Genomic DNA, 4,646 nt, shown 5'->3' on the forward strand with positions numbered 1-4,646 from the left:
TATAGCTACTTTGGCTCTCTTTTGATTACGATTGGTATGCAATCTTTTTCTGTTCTTTCAAACTCCAAGTTTCAAACCCTACAGAGTTTCTTATAGAGAGTATATAATGGACCATATTTTTGGGGGCTGGGATTGTGGCTCAGCGGTAGAGCGCTTGCTTAGCACAGGCGGGACCCGGTTTTGATCCTCAGCACCACATAAAAATAAAGGCACTGTGTTGTTTCTATCTACACCAAAACAATAAATATGTTTTTTTTAAATGACCATATTTTAAAACCAATCTCATTTTAATAGTACTAATTAATCCATATACATTTAAAGCAATTACTAACAAGAAAAGACTTAATTCTGCATTTTAGCATTTTTCTGATTATCTCATGTAATTTTACCCCTCAATTCCTCCACTACTGCCTTTTTGTACCTAATATATTATATTTTCAATTGTTCTGTTTATATTAAATATCTATCGTATGCCATTTTGACGTCTCTTGTCTTTTCTGTGTATCTTCTCATCGTTCTGATAGTGGTCACCTTGGGAACACGGTTGGCACCTTCCGTCTGTCACAGCCGGTCCCAGGAACTCCAGCTGGGGGTTCCCCCTGGACCTTCTCATCGTCCTTCTCCCTCTGGTTGTCACCAACGCGCTTCTCACCCTGCCCTGTGGCCAACACTGAGATCAGGGCTTCCCACGGTCCCCTCCTGAGTCGCGTAGGTAGGAGAGTCACACACCCGGAGAAGGACACTCAGGGCGCCCCGGGCTTGGGCCCTTGCCCCGTCTTTGCCTCCTGATTCAAGTCACATCCAGCTCCGCTTGAGCCTGAAGGGCTTCCTTGGGCTTCTTTTAGGGCAGGTCCACTGGGAATGAACTTCCTCAGCTTCTGTGAATCGGAAAGTGTCTCAATTCCCCTCCATTGTGAGGATCCACTTGTCAGACAGAGCTCTGGTACAGCTGTTCCCGTTCTGCCTTCCTTCCGGCCTCACGATCCCCTTGTGCTGAGGCGCTGGGTTCTGTGAGAAGTCAGCTTAGCTCTCTGGGTTGTGATCAGTCGTTTCTCTCCTGCTGCTGTAGAAATCCTCTCGTTGCAAGTGGAAGAAGAAGGCGGCAGCTGAGGCGGTTCGCGAGGTTCCAGAGTAGCAGTTGGTGCCGCCAGGTGCCATGGGCCGGGCTGAGGCACATTGAGGGGACGTGGGGCTGGACCATGGCTGGCACTCGGGCCACCGCTGCCGCCGCCTTGGCAGGGTCCTCAGCCTCTTCAGGCAACCCGCCGCCTCAGGAGCCAGGGTTCGGGGAGCTGCTAGAAGAGTTCTCCCGCACTCAGTACCCGGCCAAGGATGGCAGCGGATGAGCGGCTCTAAGGTTGAGCACATTGAGAAGAGATGTCTGGAGCTATTTAGCCGAGACTACTGTTTCAGTGTGATTCCAAATGTGAATGGGGTATCTGTGGCCACTATCCCCGGCACGTCTGGTTCCTGGAGTATGAGAGTTCTGAGAAGGAGAAAGACACGTTTCAGAGCACTGTGCAATGAGCAAGCTGCAAGACCTCATCAACCGCAGCAAGATGGCCAGGTGCAGAGGGCGGTTCGTCTGCTCAGTCATCCTGTTCAAAGGCAAGCGCATTTGCAGGTCAGCCACGCTGGCTGGATGCGGGGAGCTCTATGGACGCTCTGGCTACAACTATTTTTTCTCAGGGGGTGCAGATGATTCCTGGGCAGACATGGAGGACATCACAGAAGAGGATTGTGCTCTTCGAAGTGGGGACATGCATCTTTTTGATAAGGTCAGAGGCTATGACATCAGGCTACTTTGGTACTTGTCAGTCAAGTACATCTGTGATCTAATGGTGGAGAACAAGAAGGTGAAATTTGGCATGAATGTAACCTCCTTCGAGAAGGTGGACAAAGCCCAGCGCTATGCCGACTTCACTCTCCTCTCCATCCCGTATCCAGGCTGTGAATTTTTCAAGGAATATAAGGATCGGGATTACATGGCCGAAGGGCTCATATTTAACTGGAAGCAGGACTCCGTCGAAGCCCCCTTGAGCATCCCCGAATTCCTGACCCACCCTCTGAATACTGACTGGAGCCTGTATCAGAGCTGGGACCTGGTGCAACAGACACAAACTACCTGAGCTCGCTGCTCTCCTTAGTCAGCCGTGATGATGACGGCGGGCTGCTGGTGCACTGTATCTCAGGCTGGGATGGGACCCCCCTCTTCATCTCTCTCCTGCGCCTTTCCTGGTGGCTGATGGACTCATCCACACGTCTCTGAAGCCTGCTGAGGTCCTCTGCCTCACTGTGGCCTATGACGGTCCCTCTTTGGGCACATGTTGGTAGATCGGCTCAGCAGAGGAGAGGAGATTTTCTTCTTCTGCTTCAATTTTTGGAAGCGTATCACCTCCGAGGAGTTCTCTGCTCTGAAGACCCAGAGGAGGAGGGGCCTGCCAGCCCGGGACGCAGCTCCACTGTGGAAGACATCTGCATGCCGAGACGAAGGGACCGTGGCAGACACCAGCCTTGGCAGCGGCCTCTCCCTAGTCACGGACAGGAGCAGACTCAGGCAGCTTGGAGGGAGAACCTCGTCCTCTCCACAGAGTGTGCTCTGGGACCGCCACAGCCCCCGAGGACCGCCTGCCTTCCCACCCGGGGCTGGTTGAAGCCAGGTCTTCCAGCTGCTCATCTTCAAACCATCTGACAACGTCTTCAGGATGGGTAGCAGTCCACTGGAAGTCCCCAAACCCAGGCTTGCAGCTCTGAGTGCCCGGGAGACGCGGCTGCAGGAGGCGCGTTCAGCCTTCTTGGCCGCATACAGCAGCCCAGTGGGGCTTCGGGCAGCAGCCCCCAGTCCCTCTGGGGCCATTGGGCCTGCTGGAACAGTTTGCCCGCGGTGTGGGACTGCGGGGCACCAGCACCAACACCCCGTGAAGAGCCAGCCCACGCGTTTCCTGCTCCCCTCTCAGCTGAGCCCCTGGTGGAATCAAAGCCATGCCTGGTCCAGGGGTCCTGTGAGGTGGGGGAAGCCTCACACCCCTCCGTCACATGCACAGCAGTCCCCAAATTGAGCAGGGCCAAGGACAGGGCTCCCAGCTCTCAGCTGCCTGACGTGACCACCACCCCGTCTAGTCACGGCCTCCCACCCACCGGGTCTTGGCCAGGATCCATCGACTCTCGGAACTGCGTGGGTCTCCCGGGATCTGTGGAGGCCATGACTTCATAGGGGACCCACCCAGGTCGTCCCCTGGGGAGGAGGCCACCTGCACTGAGAATGAGGCTGCTTGACACAGATCACAAAACAAAATCAGAGTCTTTGAACAAAAAAAAAAGAAAAGAAAGGAAGAAAAAAAAATCCTCTGGTTGCCGAGGTCGGGACAGCTCCACGGGGCCTGGGTCTGGGCCTCTCAGGGCGCGTCCCCCCAATCTGTGGACCACTTAGCGATGTGCACTCCCGCCTTGGGTCAGGCCTGGGAATTTCTTTGAGTTTGTTTTCTGCCTCTCTCCCTCTTTTCTGCCTGTGACTCCTGGGTTGGTGCTCACCCTGTCCCCTGTCCCCTGTCCCCTGTCCCTCAGGATCTGTCCTCTTCATTCTTTCCCCTCACCCTGCAGACAGCATGGTGGCAGCTGGCCTCCTGCTCGGAGCCGTGGGGCTCCTGTGGTGGGAGTGCCGGGTCACCCCTCCTGGCCTAGTTCTGGAGCCCGTCTTGGTGCCCCTCTGTGTCCTCCCATGTCGGTGGTCTCCCTGGTTGAGGCCCACTGTCCTCATTTCCTTTGCTGGGTCCCCTCTAGTTTGTCCAGTACATTGAAGACAGATGATTTGATGTCTCTGCCTAATAAGTGCCCAAGCTCCCTCGGATGTTTTTGGCCAAAGACTTTTTCTTCTGTGAATGGGGCATATTTCCTCATTTCTTTGTAGGTTTTTGTTGATGACCGTCATGGTTTGGAGGTGAGGTGAGCCCGTGCTCATGTGAGAGACAAGACAAGGACCTTCAGAGGTGGAAGGACTGGGCTGTGAGAGCCTGGACCCATCCATGGGCGCCTCCCTGATGGGCGTTAACTGGGGGGAGCTGAAGGCGGGTGTGCGGCTGGAGGAGGTGGGTCATGGGGGTGTGGCTCTGGGGTATGTATTTGGGGAGCTGAGCTGAGGCTCTCTCCGCTTCCTGATCCTCATGTGAGCTCCCTCCTTCCACCACACTCTTCTGCCGCACGGCACCGTGAGCCCTGAGAATGGAGCTGGCTGTCTATGGACTGAGACCTCTGAAACTGTGAACCAGATACATTTTTCCTCTTCTAAAATTGTTCTTGTCAGGTCTTTTAGTCACAGCAGCAGAAGTTGACTGAATCAATAACTAGATGCTCCACGTATTCATCCCCTGAAATCAGACTTTCCCACCCCACAGGGCTTATGGATTTTTCCTCGTTGAGGGTAAAGTCATCCATTTGTGACTTTTCCAAACTATTTTTGCGAAATGTGTATTATTTAAAACTGAAGCTTCCCTTCTGCTGTCTATGTTCAGTCAAGGATCTGACAAGACTTATTAAAGGTCTAGCTACCGAGAGAGGAGGAAGGTCTTCGCTTTAAGTCCTCCAGCGGCTGCTCTGGGGGAGCCATGGCTGCCGGGCGGGTGTCTGCGCTGCTCCCTCAGGCACCACAG

At 54.1% G+C, this 4,646-nt stretch overlaps 1 pseudogene; it reads left to right on the top strand.

Moving 5' to 3' along the window:
- The first annotated feature begins 1,199 nt into the window (after positions 1-1,199).
- LOC143641755 (phosphatidylinositol-3,5-bisphosphate 3-phosphatase MTMR14 pseudogene) lies at positions 1,200-2,922 on the top strand (annotated as a pseudogene).
- Positions 2,923-4,646: the final 1,724 nt, after the last annotated feature.

Source organism: Callospermophilus lateralis, chromosome 5 (assembly GCF_048772815.1).
Source record: "Callospermophilus lateralis isolate mCalLat2 chromosome 5, mCalLat2.hap1, whole genome shotgun sequence".
NCBI classification, from domain to species: domain Eukaryota; kingdom Metazoa; phylum Chordata; class Mammalia; order Rodentia; family Sciuridae; genus Callospermophilus; species Callospermophilus lateralis.